The sequence below is a fragment of the Notolepis coatsorum genome, assembly GCF_963971535.1.
Source record: "Notolepis coatsorum genome assembly, chromosome: 4".
Lineage (NCBI taxonomy): Eukaryota > Metazoa > Chordata > Actinopteri > Aulopiformes > Paralepididae > Notolepis > Notolepis coatsorum.
The window spans coordinates 124,909,476-124,928,114 of NC_140168.1; the positions used below are offsets into that span (position 1 = coordinate 124,909,476).

Here is an 18,639-nt window from a genome sequence, read left to right on the forward strand (position 1 = left end):
AATTGTTAAGGGGATGCAGACCAGAGAAAGACTTTCGTCTTGTTTACAAATCTGCATATGGCTCGCTGATAACAAACTATCATTACACATGGTCAAAACAGAGTCCATTCTCTTCGGTTCAAATAACAAACTCAGCAAGACCGACGGCTTCTCAGTTACAGTGGGTGACAATATTGTCACAAGGAAAGACGAAATTACCTACCTGGGTTCCATCCTAGAGGCAAATCTTTCCTGTGACAAAATGGCATCCAATGTAATAAAAAAAGTCAACCAACGAACTAGATTCTTGTACCGGATCTCCTCTCTGGTAAACAAGAATACCCTGAAGACTCTAGCAGGAGCACTCATTCAAGGGTACTATGACTATGCGTGCACCTCATGGTACCAAAGCACCTCAAAGGCGCTTAAAACAAAATTACAAACATCACAAAACAAATTGGTCAGACTACTACTTGACCTGAACCCCAGAACCCACCTCACCCCTGCCCACTTTGACAACCTAGGATGGCTTAGAGTAGACGACAGAGTACAGCAACTTGCAATGGGCCTGGTCTACAAGATACACTATACGACCGGGGTGCCCATGTACATGTCAAAATACTTCCCAAAAGTCAGTGAATACCACAACCACTACACCAGAGGAAGCTCAACAAATCATGTTAAACCCAGATTCGGCTCAAACAAGGGACTAAACACGTTTCGCAATTATGCCACAACAATGTGGAACGCCCTACCCAAAGCTGTAAAGGAAAGTGAATCCCTGCCCACATTCAAAACCGCTCTTAAAGAGCACCTACGGGAGGCTGCAATTCGAAACTGGCCACCGTAAATGCCCAAAACCCCCACCACCTCCTAATAGACAGTCTCCTCCCCACCGCATGTATATATTCCTCCCCGCCGTATGTATATTTCCCTCCCACCCACCCACCCCCTCCTAATGTACAGTCCCCTCCCCATCATATACTCTGTCAGGATCTAGGGGTAACAGTACTGTATATTTGAATACCGCTTATGTCACAAATGTATCAGTACTAAATACCTATATGTCCCTATGCCATAAATGTCATGTATGTTGTGTATGTCATAAATGTCTATATGAATTGAAAATGGGGGACCCTGATGGAAACAAGACAAACGTCTTTCGCAGGTCTGCATCCCCTTAACAATTGTATGTATTGAGCCGTACTGTATTGTACCCATTCTGCAATCTGTTAAATAAAGTTTTCATTCATTCATTCACATCAGGGTCCCCCATTTTCAATTCATCATATGACATACATGACATACAGATAGACAGTACTGCTACATCTATACATTTATGACATACCAGATCTACAAATACAGTACTGTTTGTGATACAAAAAGGGTCTAAAAAAGAGAGTATACATTTGAGGGGGAAGAAACTGTACATTGGAGGAGGTTGGGTAGGTGGGATGGGGAAACTGTACATTGGAGGATGTTGGGGGGGGCATGTGGTAAACATGTTTATCTTTTAATTTAGTTTTGAATGACCAATTGAAGCTCTGACATACCTGCGGTGCAGCGAGGGGCGAGGGCGAGGGATCCAGATGTGGACGGCCGTGTTACTATTGTCTCAAAGGGAAGCGTCTTATACTCTGTGTGGCACTGCCACTCGGGACAATAATACGGCCCGGTCGTGGAGTCACTCCACAAGTCTCCAATACAGCGCTTGCAGAACCGATGGTCGCACTTCAATGTGATCGTGTCGCGATATGTAGACTTACACAAAGGACACGCCGCCGCAGGGGTGTTGAAAGATGCGCCCATTTTGTTTACAAACTTTATATCTGTTAGTGTTCTTCTTCACTTAGTTTCACGTAGTGTTTTGGTTGCACAAATCACGTGACCCAAATCAGCCAATGGAAGCGAGCGGCCGGAGGACCTCAGCCATTGGGTCCCCAAATCACGTTTGATTGATTGATTGAAAAGTTTATGAACAGATTGCAGAATGGGTACAGTACAGTACAGCTCAATACATACAATTGTTAAGGGGATGCAGACCAGAGAAAGACTTTCGTCTTGTTTACATCAGGGTCCCCCATTTTCAATTCATCATAACATATATGACATACATGACATACAGATAGACAGTACTGCTACATCTATACATTATTTATCAGATTTGCAAATACAGTACTGTTTGTGATACAAAAGTGTCCAGAAAAGGAGTGTATATACATTTGGCGTAGAAACTGTACATTGGAGGAGGTTGGTTGGGTGGGGTGGGGTGGGGTTGGGTGGGTTGGGTGAGGGCTGTACATTGGAGGTGGGGGGGTTGGGTAGGGGACACACACACATTTTACACTGTACATTGGAATATTGACAAAGCCTTACTTGGTCATTTACTGTAGAACTAGGTTAGGACATTTGTAGGGGCCAGTTTCGAATTGCAGTCTCACGTAGGTGTTTTTTGAGAGTGTTTTTGAAAGTGGGTAGTGATTCACATTCCTTTACAGCTTTAGGCAGGGCGTTCCACATTGATGTGGCATAATTGCGAAACGTGGTTAGTCCCTTGTTTGAGCCGAATCTGGGTTTTACATGATTTGTGGAGCTCCCTCTGGTGTTGTGATCGTGGTATTCACTGACCTTTGGGAAGTATTTTGACATGTACATGGGTACCTTGGTCGCGTAGTGTATCTTGTAGACCAGGCCCATTGCAAGTGACCCAAATCAGCCAATGGAAGCGAGGGGGCTCTAAGCGCGGGGGACCTCAGCCATTGGGTGGGACACAAATCACGTGACCCAAATCAGCCAATGGAAGCGAGGGGTCGCTAAGTGCGGGGCCTCTAAGCGCGGGGCTTCTAAGCGCTGCTCTGACGTTCTGCAGCTGGAAGCATCTCCCTGTAGGGGGCAGCAACACTATAACGTGTGGACACTCTTCACAGAAGAAGGTCTCTGTTACCGGGAAGATGGCTGCTCGCCTTTGACAGCAGGCCACACTTTTCCGTTGAGATTATTTTATAACATAGCTAGCGATCAGAAAATCAACATTCAACAATCATGTGCGGGGATGTCAGCACGACATGAGGTAATCTAGTTATAATAATAACCGTTGTCACTTTATTAACCCACAGACTGTCACCGACCCTGGTCTTATTCACGTTACTAGCAGAAGGACGATACGTTTGGCGAAACTGTTTTTTGCTTGTCAGTTTGTGTACAGCAGGTAATTATTGAACAGATTGTGTGCTATTGTCATTCGTTTTGCACATGATAGTTAAACGCACGTCGTTCTGTAATGTGGATCGAGCTGAGGGAGGGAGGGCCATGGTGTCTGACTAGCAGCTCACTGTTGACACACAGCTCCAACATGATCACCACAGAGACACCAGTTACACAACCTGCCAGTGACATGTTTTCATGTGGCATCTGCTTGTCTCCCTTTCTTTCTAAACACTGTTTGTCATTCAGTTAACGACGACTTGGCTTCAACAGTAACTAGCTAACAGCTGAAGAGAGCTGCCCCCCCCCCCCCCCCCAGAACTGCTGCTTGGACACATCGAGCTGACAGCAAGAAATATGTAAGTATATGAAACACTGACCACTTAATCATACTGTTATACTTGATATATGTGGTCATCTATCAGCGAGAGATGATGAGTGATAAAGAGGTGAAACCTGCACGTCGCTCGCTAGTAATGTTACCCAGCAGCTATTAACGTGAACAGGCTCAGCCAACGCCTAATCATAATAACTGAGCTGGCAAACCTGCATCATATATCAAACCTGCATCATCAAACCTGCATCATCAAACCTGCATCATATATCAAACCTGCATAATATATCACTAACGTTACATCCCAAACCTGCATAATATATCGCTAACGTTACATCCCAAACCTGCATAATATATCAAACCTGCATAATATATCGCTAACATTACATCCCAAACCTGCATAATATATCAAACCTGCATAATATATCGCTAACATTACATCCCAAACCTGCATAATATATCAAACCTGCATAATATATCGCTAACATTACATCACAAACCTGCATAATATATCAAACCTGCATAATATATCAAACCTGCATAATATATCACTAACATTACATCACAAACCTGCATAATATATCGCTAACGTTACATCCCAAACCTTCATAATATATCACTAACATTACATCCCAAACCTTCATCATATATCACTAACGCTACATCCCAAACCTGCATAATATATCACTAACGTTACATCCCAAACCTTCATCATATATCACTAACGTTACATCCCAAACCTGCATAATATATCAAACCTGCATAATATATCAACCCTGCATAATATATCACTAACATTACATCACAAACCTGCATAATATATCAAACCTGCATAATATATCAACCCTGCATAATATATCACTAACATTACATCCCAAACCTGCATAATATATCACTAACGTTACATCCCAAACCTGCATAATATATCAAGCCTTCATAATATATCACTAACATTACATCACAAACCTGCATAATATATCAAACCTGCATAATATATCAACCCTGCATAATATATCACTAACATTACATCCCAAACCTGCATAATATATCACTAACGTTACATCCCAAACCGGCATAATATATCACTAACGTTACATCCCAAACCGGCATAATATATCACTAACGTTACATCCCAAACCTGCATAATATATCACTAACGTTACATCCCAAACCTGCATAATATATCACTAACGTTACATCCCAAACCTGCATAATATATCACTAACGTTACATCCCAAACCTGCATAATATATCACTAACGTTACATCCCAAACCTGCATAATATATCACTAACGTTACATCCCAAACCTGCATAATATATCACTAACGTTACATCCCAAACCGGCATAATATATCACTAACGTTACATCCCAAACCTGCATAATATATCAAACCTTCATAATATATCACTAACATTACATCACAAACCTGCATAATATATCAAACCTTCATAATATATCACTAACATTACATCCCAAACCTGCATAATATATCGCTAACATTACATCCCAAACCTGCATAATATATCACTAACGTTACATCACAAACCTGCATAATATATCACTAACGTTACATCACAAACCTGCATAATAATCAAACCTGCATAATATATCACTAACATTACATCACAAACCTGCATAATAATCAAACCTGCATAATATATCACTAACGTTACATCCCAAACCTGCATAATATATCACTAACGTTACATCCCAAACCTGCATAATATATTGCTAACGTTACATCCCAAAATGCCAGAGAGGTCTCGGGAACACGCCACCTTACAACCCCAACTAGTTAACAGGCTAGAGCCAAACGACTATAGAGATAATAAACAATTAAGCCAAATCATTGTGAATAAGATTAGTCATGCCGCCCTACACACAATTTTGTTCTTAGTCAGGATGCAATGATTACTGTAGGGTGGCTGACATGATATTTGTTATATTTTGTATTGTAGTATACTATTTAGTCTCACATTGAGCACTGGACAAAGATGGATCTAAACAAAACAAAAATAGTCTCATTGGGATTCCCTTAAAGGAACACGCCAACATTATGGGAAAACGTCTTACTGTCTTCTAGAATCTCCAGAGTCAGACAAGAAGATGGATACCAATTTCCCCTCTGTGCATTCAGTAAAAAGCTATCTGGCTGCAAGCTAGCCTAGCTTAGCACCAATGAATGGAAGTGGATACAGACTACTAGCCTAGTTAGCCTGTCTGCCCAAAGAAACCTGTCATGGTTTTAAGCTAGGCTAGTGGTCCGTTTATTATATATTATATGATTTTGTGGTCCACTCTACTCCCCTCCCATCTCTTCATTCTGTACTGTACTCAATACAATTTAAAATAAATCAAAACACTGAAGATGAGGCGGCGAGTTAATCTCCCTTGTAAAGAAATGGAAAACCGAGGAGAGCATTTCATAATGGCATATCATCATTGGGTAACAGCTGAGACTAAATGTCCTGTATCTGTCCTGAATTCCTGGTGTGGTGTACAGTTGAGTACCTCAGACAAACTATACATCTTCTTTTTAAGTTTTCAGAGGAGCAATGTTTTCAAACGTCACCATCTAATGGTAAGTTAGTGTTGTGTTCAATTCATAGTTGGACAATAAAGGTTGGGTACTTTATTATCTGAATTATGGTAAGTTATGTCAGGGCTCCAGACTAACTTTTTACATTGGTTGCACCAGTGCGCCTAACTTTTTCATTTAACCAATAACCTCAATTGTTTAGAAGAAGGGGAAAAAAGTGCTGTGCTTGACTTGGCAGCATAGACTCATATGAAAAAATAACATTGTATTACAGTTAGCAAAGTCCAATCCTTCACTTTTGTATGTCTATTTTAATACATTCAGCTCAGCTCCAGTAGCATAAATCCAGGTTGTATGTCTATTATTATTATTATTATTATTATTATTATTATTATTATTATTATTATTATTATTATTACTCAACATTAAAACTGAAAATTATATTGAAAAAATAAAACGTAATAATAACAGATTCCATAGTTTTGATTGATTGATTGATTGAAAACTTTATTAACAGATTGCAGAATGAGTACAGTACAGCTCAATACATACAATTGTTAAGGGGATGCAGACCAGAGAAAGACTTTCGTCTTGTTTACATCAGGGTCCCCCATTTTCAATTCATTGTAACATATATGACATACAGATAGACAGTACTGCTACATCTATACATTTATGACATACCAGATTTGCAAATACAGTACTGTTTGTGATACGAAAAGAGTCCAGAAAAGAAGTATATACATTTGACGTAGAAACTGTACATTGGAGGAGGTTGGGTAGGTGGGGGGGGGGGGGGGGGGGGGGGGGGGTACTGTACATTGGAGGAGGTTGGGTAGGAGTGGGCGGAGGTTGGGTAGGAGCCTGAGGGGTGGGTGGGGGACACTGTACAACTGTACAAGCAACACTGTACATTGGAATATTGACAAGACCATACTTGGTCATTTTTACTGTACATTGGAGGGGGTTGTGTTAGGACATTTGTAGGGGCCAGTTTCGAATTGCAGTCTCCCGTAGGTGTTTTTTGAGTGTTTTTGAAAGTGGGTAGTGATTCACATTCCTTTACAGATTTGGGTAGTGCGTTCCACATTGATGTTGCATAATTGCGAAACGTGTTTAGTCCCTTGTTTGAGCCGAATCTGGGTTTAACATGATTTGTGGAGCTCCCTCTGGTGTTGTGATCGTGGTATTCACTGACCTTTGGGAAGTATTTTGACATCATGGGTAGAGCTGCCGCGGTATTGATGTTTTCCTTACCGCACACATTTGCAAACTATTTCCTACCGCCGCGGTATTACCGCACACACGCACACAAAAAAAAAAGTTTGAATACATTTTTTTTGTAGTCTACTCTTTATATAGCATATAGCCTGCCTCTAGTCTAAATGTCTATCTTTAGAGGATGACTTTGCAGCATGAATATTGTTTGGGATTCGGCATGCACGCATTCGTTATTAAAAGTGAAACACTGATTCGAAGTCTCCCCTCGGTGTCGCGCCCGCCGGTTACCCCCCCCGACCCTTTCTTCTTCTTATTATTATAACGTTACTACTTATGATTACAAAGGCATTCGATTTGTGGCATTAACGTTAGTATAGTTACACGTTCGTATTTACCGGACCACATAGCAAGGCAAGCGTTACTCAATTAATATCTAAGTTCCGTTCTTTGCTCAGAGCGTGCCGAGTTGTACCCATTCTGCGGTCTGTTAATAAAGTTTTCAATCAGACAAGTGTATAGAACGAAGGGCTTTTATTATAACATTTCGTTGCAGTAAAATCATTATGCCTCGTTCCCTGAGGAGCGACGGCGTCGGTAATCCACTCCGGTCTCCGGTGGGAGCTAACGTACTATTAGCCGTGTTGTGATGGCTGAGATTCAGGAAGTAAACGCACTGCAAGATGCTCCAAGCATGTGACGCGTATCTCTTCTGACCAATCAGTGGTCTGCAGTGTTTCATGTGACTTTTCTGGTACCCAATAGGGTCGCTTGGAATCTCGACAGAGAAGTAGGGTATATCTGCAGAGCCGCAAGCCCAACGAGAGCGTAATAATAATAATAATAATATAATAAAAAACAGCGGTGATGCCGGTATTCAGCCCAACGCTGCGGTGGGCATGATGTAACAGCGATACCGCGGTAATACCGATACCGCGGCAGCTCTAATCATGGGTACCTTGGTCGTGTAGTGTATCTTGTAGACCAGGCCCATTGCAAGTTGCTGTACTCTGTCATCTACTCTAAGCCATCCTAGGTTGTCAAAGTGGGCAGGGGTGAGGTGGGTTCTAGGAGTAAGGTCAAGCAGTAGTCTGACCAGTTTGTTTTGAGATGTTTGTAATTTAGTTTTTAGCGCCTTTGAGGTGCTTTGGTACCATGAGGTGCAAGCATAGTCGTAGTACCCTTGAATGAGTGCTCCTGCCAGATTCTTCAGGGTATTCTTGTTTACCAGTGAGGAGATCCGGTACAAGAATCGAGTTCGTTGGTTGACTTTTTTTATTACATTGGATGCCATTTTGTCACAGGAAAGATTTGCCTCTAGGATTGAACCCAGGTAGGTAATATCTTCTTTCCTTGTGACAATATTGTCACCCACTGTAACTGAGAAGCCGTCGGTCTTGCTGAGTTTATTTGAACCGAAGAGAATGGACTCTGTTTTGCCCATGTGTAATGATAGTTTGTTATCAGCGAGCCATATGCAGATTTTGCCTAGTTCCGAGCTGAGGGTTTTTTCAACCTGTAACTTGTTCTTGTCAGAGACCAGCAGGGCTGAGTCGTCCGCAAACAGGAACAAGTTGCAGTCACAAGCTGACGACATGTCATTTGCATAAATTGGGAACAGTAGCGGTATGCTTCCTTGTGGAACACCACAGCTTACTGTGAGGGGGGGGGGGTAGGGTACCGTTTACCTCCACCATCTGCTCTCTCCCCTCCAGGTAGGATTGCATCCAGCTCACTGATTGACAAGCTAAAAGCAATTGGTTTTGATAGTCTATCAGAATGGTGTGATTGACAGTGTCAAAGGCCTTTTGTAGGTCCAGCATGACCATGCCGCAGTATTTGCCCGCGTCCACCTCTTGTTTGATGTGGTCGTTTAAATAGAGAAGGCATGTGTCAGTGGAGTGGGATGTTCTGAAGCCAGATTGGAATTCGTAGATTCGATTTTTTTCCGCAAGATATTTTTCGACCTGTTCGTATACAATTTTTTCCATGACTTTCGAGATGGAGGTAAGGATAGAAACAGGGCGGTAGTTGCCTGGGTCTAATTTACTGCCTTTTTTGTGCAGGGGTGTTACTCTCGCAATTTTGAAGTCCTTGGGGACGTGTCCCTGTTTTATGGAGAGGTTTATTATGTGTGTGATGACTGGGGGCTCTATATGCTTATTAAATCTATTTGAATAGCCTAATAACTATTTAAATGTGTTGCTTGTCTTATTTCTGCTTAAACTGGAGTTATTATATAATAACATTGCTGTACCTTTTGCATGTGCGTGCTCCACCTCGATGTGGCCAATTAGGATATTGATAGGTCTCCCGTTGCGCAATATGCGGCTGTAGACGAGCTCGCACTCCTTTGCAGAGATGTCTGTATCTCCGTCGATCATGAAGCTCATGTAGATGTTCTCCGTGATCTGAAAGGACGTCTTCTTTTTTTAATGTGTCTGCAATCACTCCTATGAACTGGGCACAGGCAGTGTCGTTGCTGTACGTCGGGTTGACGTTTAAGAATTTTTTTTTCCTTAAGGTGATCTGCGATTTGAATTTAGTAAACGCCAGCTCTTCTTTTGCGATATTATAAGCAGTGTTGAATTTGATTTTCATTTCTTCCTCCTCGCTTTTTCTATTTGCCGCCGTCTGGCGCTGAAATGCTTCGTGGAGAGGCACTGTTGATGTGCTGGCAACACACCTGTCACGACGCAGTATGTGTTTTTTGGAGACACTATGCTTTTTCAATGTTTCTATTCTGAATGTTGATGATCTGACAGCAAACGCAGTACTGCCAGCCATATTAGGACCACACTCCTTGCAATACATGCAAAGCATACTGTTTGTCGCTTTATCGTAGCGGAGCCAGGGAAATTGAACCAGCCATTCCTTCCGAAAGGTATATATTTTGGTTTCAGGTTTCCCAGTGGCGCAGTGGCGTCATTCAGTGAATAACGATCAGAGGCAGATCAGGGCTGGTCTTTGCATAATGCACAACGTTAGAACCAATCAAAGGCAGAGATTTTTTTTTTTCTTTTTTTTTTTTTTTTTTTTGAGAACGCACATGGCCGGGAAAAATACGCTACACACACAGACAGACCTGCTGGGAGGTGCACCAGTGCGACAAAGGAAAACATCCAGTCGCACTGCGCTGATATTTGGTCTCAAAATGCGACCAAAACGGGCGCACCCTGGAGCCCTGTATGTTGTGTTCATTCATAGTTAAAGACCGTAGAGGCTGAGTACTTTATTATCTAAAGATGGTACGTTAGTCTTGTGTTCATTCATAGTTAAAGACCGTAGAGGCTGAGTACTTTATTATCTAAAGATGGTACGTTAGTACTTTTGTACTTTCTTGTGATCTATCACATTCACACTCCCGAGTCCCCACACACCAAAATACATGCATGTTAGGTATACAGTATAGTCCTGCCTTTGCCTAGCCCCTTTCGTGAATGTGATGCACCGAGTGAATACACAGTCCCTTGTCCAACCATGTAAAATTCCTACAATTAAGTCTGTCTCGCTTTTCTCTATCAAAACGCTTCTCGTACAAGTATCGCAGAGAAATTTCAAAGGTACTCACAGTTGCTCAAGGGTTTCGGACAGACAAACGCTAGGGTTTGAAAGCTCGGCGTTGCTAATAAACATTTAAAATAATTTTTATAAACTGGTCAACACTGCTCAAAGCGGCTTTAGCTGTCTGATGCGCCTGCGCTGTGATCACAGAGCATGCGTATCAGACACCCAAAGCCTGAAATAAAGCTGTGTTGACCAGTTTATAAAAAATATTTAAAATGTTTATTAGCAACGCCGAGCTTTCTAACCCTAGCGTTTCTCTGTACTTCTTGTGCAACTGTGAGTACCTTTGAAATATCTCTGCGATACTTGTACGAGACGCGTTTTGATAGAGAAAAGCGAGACAGACTTAGTTGTAGGAATTTTACATGGTTGGACAAGGGACTGTGTATTCACTAAACTTCACTCGGTGCATCACAGTCACGAAAGGGGCTAGCCTTTGCCCTTGACCAAGGCACTGGTATTACAAGTGGAGTTAGTCCCCACTAGGCTCCTGTCTGGCTGCCCACTGCTCCTACCACTTTAGGATGGGTCAAATGCAGAGGAATAATTACCCCCAGGGTATTAAAGTATAACTAGACTTAACTAATTTAACTTATATATACGTGTTGGCTGTATGCACTGGTTAGGAGCAAAATACAAGTTATGTAAACATTCTTTATTAGTGAAGGTTCACCAATATCAAGGAAGGGATAACTGTATTTTTTATTTAAATTTTTTTAAACTAGATGACATGCCTTCTGAACACTGTTTTTAGTTTTTTGGACTCTAGTCTTAAGTCTTGTCAGTCTTGGTTCATTTCAGCAAAACATATTTGAGCAGTCCTAGCCTGGCATTAGTACGTGTACGACTTACAAAATAAATGGAGCCTATTCACTTGATGGGTAGCTTGTTAATTTGGGGATCTAGCGCAGGTATCTGTAAATAATATTTTGGTCACCGTTGATTCCACTGATTGTACGTTGTTGGAAACCTTTTTCCTTTTGGACTTTGTCATTTTGGTAGGGGAACAGAGAATGCAGGCGTATGCTTAGTAGCACGTCTATCCAAAGCCACTGCTCATCTTCCTTCCTCTGCTGTTGCTACTGAACTAGGGCTGGGCGATATGGCCAAAAATTATATCGCCATAACGATATCGATAACAAACAAAAATAATCGATACATTTTCTTTTTTTATTTTTATAACCAATTGTGACATCACAAATGTTCTAGAATGTTTGATTATGACATCATACTGTGACATCACAAATGTTCTAGAATGTACTATTATGACATCATACCGTGACATCACAAATATCGGTATTGGCCAGAAGAGCAATATTAATATCGGTTAAATCAGAAAATGAGTTTTGTAGCAATTCCATGAAAATGTCAACCTCACCATGAAAAAGAAAGTTATAAAAAATCAAGTCCAATTCACTCTGCCTGGACTGGTTCAGAGAAATGGTATCTCCCTCTGTTATCCATGTGAGGATTGAGGTGTTCACGAATCTGATCAAAACTGACCCAGGACTTGTCCTCTTTGGTTGGAAGTGCAAAGACCAGGCCCGATTTTTCATCAGTTATTCTGATTTGTTCAGGCACATCGTTGATAAATTGAATCTGTGTGATAGGCTATGTTACGTTCACCTGATGAACGCTGACGAGCATTGGGATTTAACTACTGTGTAGCCCAGGGTTTCCGTTAGATTTTTTTTTTGCAGGTCTGAGTGTCCGGTAGATTTCAATCTACCGGACAAATGGGATAAATTCCGGTCAGAGTTTATTGAGCTTAAAAACAATCGATAGGCCTATATAAAGAATGACATCATCAAGGCATTTATAATATTTTAACTTAAAACTAGGCAACTTTTGCGTATATACAGTCATTAATATATTCCGAATAAAATAAGTCCCTCGAGACTTCGTGCTGCTGCCGACTTGAGGTGTCTGTGGGCAGTCTGCCCGACCTTAATAAACAGCAGTCTGTTATAATCACATTTTTATGAGCTAACGAATTCCGTTATATTGGACATTTGTATTAATTATATCAAGCGAAGAACTGAGAAATTTGGCAGAGAGAGACGGCAACATTATCGTGGGTTTGCGTGATGTATGTTGTCAACGACTTGGTGCTGGTCATAATGTCGGTGAAAATAATTCCCTCTAAACACAATTTGATTATTTGAATTGTATTAAAATAGGCTAAAATTAAATAGCCTATGCGATGAACGAAACAATAATTTGTTTCATCGTTGCTTCACCAAGCAGCCGGTCCAATAATGACATCCTGTTGTCAGTGCGAGCTGGCTGCTGATATATTTACGTGAAGCATGGAGCAGCAGTGTTTTTAGGTCCGGTCTGGAAACCGCTCAGCAGCGCCCCCACCCAACAGCTGAATTGCCAATGGCTGAATTGGAGTACTGCACCCTGCCGGCCGGCAGATGGATGCTTCTCGCAAATATATCAGCAGCCAGCTCGCGCTGACAACAGGATGTCATTATTAGACCGGCTGCTTGGTGAAGCAACGATGAAACAAATGTAATGATTGTTTGTTTCGTTCATCGCATAGGCTATTTAATTTTAGCCTATTTTAATACAATTCAAATAATCTAATTGTGTTTAGAGGGAATTATTTTCACCGGACATTATGACCGGAGAGATTAAATATGTCGGACTTCAACAGATTTTGCCGGTCAAATACCGGTAATTACCGGCTAACGGAAACGCTGGTGTAGCCTGTGTACACCAGGGCTCCAGACTAACTTTTTCCACCACCGTCCCAGAACCGTCCAGAAAATAAAAATGAAGTGTAAAATAATAGACTTAAAATGCTGATAATAAATCACATTCAGCAGATGGATTTCCTTTGTCATAAATGCCATTTTGAATCTAGATTAATTACAGAAAATTGTGAGATCAATTAGTAAATCTTTTTTATCTATTGACGGCACTAATGCTTTTTAATATATGGAGGCAAAGTTCTTTCGCTTTGTAGAGTTTGTCTCTATTTTACTTTTGTACTAAGTTTACTCCACAGCAACGAGCACCTCTCCCTTTTAATTTATTTCCTTGGAGCCAAAGTAGTGTTCTTTTTCTTCTCATTTTCTTTTTTTTATACTTAAATTTTTATTTTCAGTTTTTTGATTTACAAACAAAACATCCACATACAATAATACAATTGGCGGTCAAAATTATAACCGACAGTACAATACAATTCGATAGATAAGAACTAAAAGATATAGCTGATAGTAGAAAATGTATATCAAAATCGAATGACGAGTTGACCTAAAATAAATTCACTAAAGGGGAAAAGGAAAAAACAAAGCAAAACCAAAACAAAGAAAAGAGATAAACAATACAAAAAAAATACAAAAAAAAAGAAAAAAGTTACAGGTTCTTTGGTACCTTCATAGTTTATTTTCGTTTCGTTTTTTCTTCTTGTCTCCTTTTCACTCTCCTGTGATGTCGTTTCTTTTTTTCCTATACTTTTCCCACTTCTCCCATTTTGACTCAAACTTCTCGTCTTGTAGCCTCAGCCTATGTGTGATTCTCTCCATTTCCTGTATCCCACCCACTATCTCTGTCCATTGTTCCCTCGTCGGTGCTTCTACTCTATACCACATTTTCGTCAGTGCTTTCTTGGCTGCTACTAGTAATATCTTAATCAAGTATATGTCTTTCCCCTGAATTCCTTCCTGTGTTAAGTTCCCTAAATACAATACTTGTCCTGTCTGGGGTATTTCATATCCTACTATTTCATTTATTATCCCTCCTATCTCTTCCCAATAGTTCTTTATTATCTGACATCCCCAGAATATGTGTGTGGTTTGCTATTTCCTGTCCACATTTTCTCCAGCATGGTTTCTGTGTTGGTGTATAGTTGCCCTGTATTTCTGGTGTTATAAAAAATCGAATTATGTTTTTCCACCCAAACTCCCTCCATATCCTTGACCCTGTGGTTGTGTGTTGTATCTTACATATGTTATACCATTCTTCTTCTGTTATCTCCGTTTCTAATTCCTTCTCCCACTTTTCCTTTATATATTTGGTTGTGATGTCCTTGCTGTCCATTATTGCCTGATATAGTGCTGATATCCCCCCCCCCTTCCTTCCTTCGTATGCTTTTACCATTATCTTAATTATCCCATTCTGATCTTTGTCTTTGTCTAGTTTTATTTCCTTGTTGTAGTAGTCCCTAATCTGTAAATATCTAAAGTGGTCGCTATTCTCTAGTCCGAATCTTTCTTTCAATTTTTGTAGAGTCTGGATCTCTCCTCCTTCTGTCATTGTACATATTGCTGTTATGCCCCCCCTCTCCCATCTTTTGAACCCATGATCTTCTTTCCCTGGTTTAAATTTGTTGTCGTGCGTTATCCATCTCAGTATCTTGGTTTCTTTTTCTAGCTTGTATTTCTTTACTATCTGTGTCCATATATTTATAGTGAATTTGGTAATTGGGTCTATTAGTTGTTCCTTTCTTCTGTATAGCTCCCTGTCTCCTATTAGTGCCTGCACTTTGAGTCCCTCATTTTTTGTTTCTATGTCTTTCCATTTGGCGTCATAGTTCTCGTTGCACCAACATGTTACTATTATCAGCTGTGCTGCGTAGTAGTAATCTTCTAAACTAGGTATTGCCATTCCTCCTTTCTCCTTTGGTAATTGTAGAGTCACATATCTTATCCTTGGCCTTTTCCCCCCCCCATATGAATCTTGATATCTGTTTATTCCATTCCCTGAACTGGCTTTGTGGTATTAATATAGGTAGAGCTAGGGCTGGGCGATATAACGATAACGATAAATATCGCGATATATTTTAATAATCGATATCGAATATCGAAATTTAAAAAAAAATCGAAAAATCGTTTTTTTTTTTTTTTTTTACCTGCAACAGGGCAGTTTTAAAACAGAGACAGTGGACAGACTTGTCTTTCTTGCCTGCAACTTAAAGTAATGGCTTTGCTTGTCCAAATGACAATACTGACCAAATTCAGATTTCTTTTTCTCTTGTCCATTTATTTTGTTTGCTTTCTAATTTAAAATACATTTTGAAACCGTCTGTACACAGTAGGCTATGTGTGCTAGCAGAACTAGACTCCAGTCACGAGTCACAGTGCACATGTGCGGTTGTTTGTCCACCAAAAAAGCGCCAAAAGATCGAAAATAAACTAGCAGAGCCAGAACTGTTCAACTCCTCTGGAGCCACAGCCAGCAGAGAAGCCGGTTTACTTTAGCTTTTAAACCAGCTGCAGCCTGAGAACTGGAGTGTGAGGGGATGTAACACTAAAGATGGCGGCAATGACAAAGAATTGCTGCAAAATAAACATACATCTGTTGTTAAATTTTTATTTTTTATTTTTTTATACTTATAACAATTCGATAATTATCGATATCAAGAAATAAAATAAAATTATCATATCGTTATCGCGATATGATTTTTTTCCATATCGCCCAGCTCTAGGTAGAGCCTGAAATAGGTATAGTAACCTTGGTAATATATTCATCTTTATAATTTCGATCCTTGAGCTAAAGTCTAGAGGCATTACTGTCCATCTTTCTAGGTCTCGTTTGATTTTCTGATTAATCTGTGTATAGTTTGCATCGTATAGTCCCTCCACCCCTCTTGTAATATTCACTCCTAGGTATCTGATCCTGTCCATATCCCATTTAATCTTGTATTTGTCTTTGATCTCTGTCGTTGGGGTGTAGTTCAATGTTAAGGTCTGTGTCTTTGTTACGTTAAGTCTATATCCTGAGTAATATCCATATTCTGTCAGTAAATCCATCAGTGTCGGGAAGCTTGTGTCTGGTTGTCTCATATATACTATCACATCATCTGCGAACAGTCCTAATTTATGTTCTGTTCCCCTTATCTCCACACCTTTGATGTCCTCGGTCTGTCTAATTAGTTGAGCCAGTGGTTCGATGAATATATCGAAGAGAGTGTCGGCGAAAGACAACAGCCCTGTCTTGTAGCCCTCTCTAGTTTGATCCTGTCCGTCAGGTTGCCATTTACTTTAATCCTTGCCGTTGGTTCTTGATATAATGCCCTAATTGTTTTCATCGCGTTTTTGTCTAGTCCAAATTTCTCTAAAACTTTATATAGGAATATCCAGCTTACACTGTCTAATGCTTTTTCTGCATCCAGGCTAACTAGTACTGCACTTCCTCCTTCTTTTTGTATCTCCTCTACTATCTGCACTGTCTTTCTTATGTTGTCCTGTGTTTTTCTTCCTTTAATGAATCCGGTCTGGTCTTCGTCTATAATATCTGGCATAAATGTCTCAAATCTTTTGGATATTATCGATGTATACATCTTGTAATCTACATTAAGTATGGATACTGGTCTGAAGCTACTACATAGTTCCTTATCCTTCCCTTCCTTTGGAATCGTAGTAATTATGGCTTCTTTCCATGAGGGTGGCATTGTTCCTTTTTTCATTGTGTAAATGCTGCCTCTAATATGGGCCTCAGTTCCTGTCTAAATGTTTTGTAAAATTCCGAAGGGAATCCGTCGCTACCTGGTGACTTATTGTTCTTTGCTTTACTGATCGCATTTCCCACTTCCTGTTCTGTTATCTCTGCATTTAATATTTTGTTCTGTTCCTTTCCTATCGATGGTAAATCAAATTTTTCTAAGAATGTCTCTATCTCTTTTTCTCCTGCCGCTTTCGGTTGTGTGTATAGTGTCTTATAGTATTCTACAAATGTCTTCTCTATTTCAGCTGGTTCTCTTAGTAACCTTAGTATTCTGATTCGTCTAGCTAAGAGTAGAGCTGCCGCGATTACCGCATTACCGCGGTATCGCTGTTACATCACGGCCACCGCTGAGTAGGCTGAATACCGCGTCACCGCTGTTTTTTATAATAATAATAATAAATTACCCTCCCCTCGTTGGGCTTGCGGCTCTGCAGATATACCCTACTCGTCTATCGAGGTTCCAAGCGACCCTATTGGGTACCAGAAAAGTCACGTGAAACATTGCAGACCACTAGGGATGTCCGATATTATCAGCCGACCGATATTATCGGCCGATATCGGCAGTAAAATGTGATATCGGAAAATATCGGTATCGGTAAAAAAAAAAACAATAACAATTTTTTTTTTTTTTTTTTTTTTTTAACATTTATTTAACCTTTATTTACCCAGGCAAGCAAGTAAGAACCAATTCTTATTTTATTTATTGTCAAAAGTATGCATGTTGGTTTAAAATGTTCATTTTTACTTTTTTAATGATCATATTTTGCACAGATAATGCTTACATTTAGAAAGCCTTTTGAATGCATCCAGTGAAATTATTAGTTACCTGAAATTATTCCGTTTTTTGGGGGGGAAACCCTGCATATATCGGTATCGGTTGATATCGGTATCGGTATCGGAAATTGGAGTTGGACAATATCGGAATATCGGTATCGGTAAAAAAGCCAATATCGAGCATCCCTACAGACCACTGATTGGTCAGAAGAGAGACGCGTCACACGTTTTTTACGTCCTGAATGTCAGCTCATCACAACGCGGCTAATAACGTTAGCTTTAACTCTCCGCCGGAGTGGACTACAATCGCTCTTCAGGAGTACTAAACGAGACATAATGATTTTACTGTCTGCAACGAATGTTATAATAAAAGCCCTTCGTTCTATACACTTGTCTGATTGAAAACTTTATTAACAGACTGCAGAATGGGACAACTCAGCACGCTCTGAGCAAAGAAAGGAACTGAGATATGAATAGAGTATTGCTTGCTATGGTCCGGTAAATACACTGATGTTATTGAACGTATAACTATATAATGTTAATGCCACAAAACGAATGCCTTTTAT

General features: G+C 40.3%; 1 long non-coding RNA gene across 1 annotated transcript in view; it reads left to right on the top strand.

Annotated features, from left to right (window-relative positions):
- The first annotated feature begins 2,915 nt into the window (after positions 1-2,915).
- The window catches only part of LOC311227499, a 57,053-nt gene continuing 41,329 nt past the window's right edge, over positions 2,916-18,639 (top strand). The window contains exons 1-2 of the long non-coding RNA XR_014619604.1: positions 2,916-3,049; positions 3,433-3,542. This is a non-coding gene — a long non-coding RNA (uncharacterized lncRNA). The remainder of the gene's footprint in view (positions 3,050-3,432; positions 3,543-18,639) is intronic.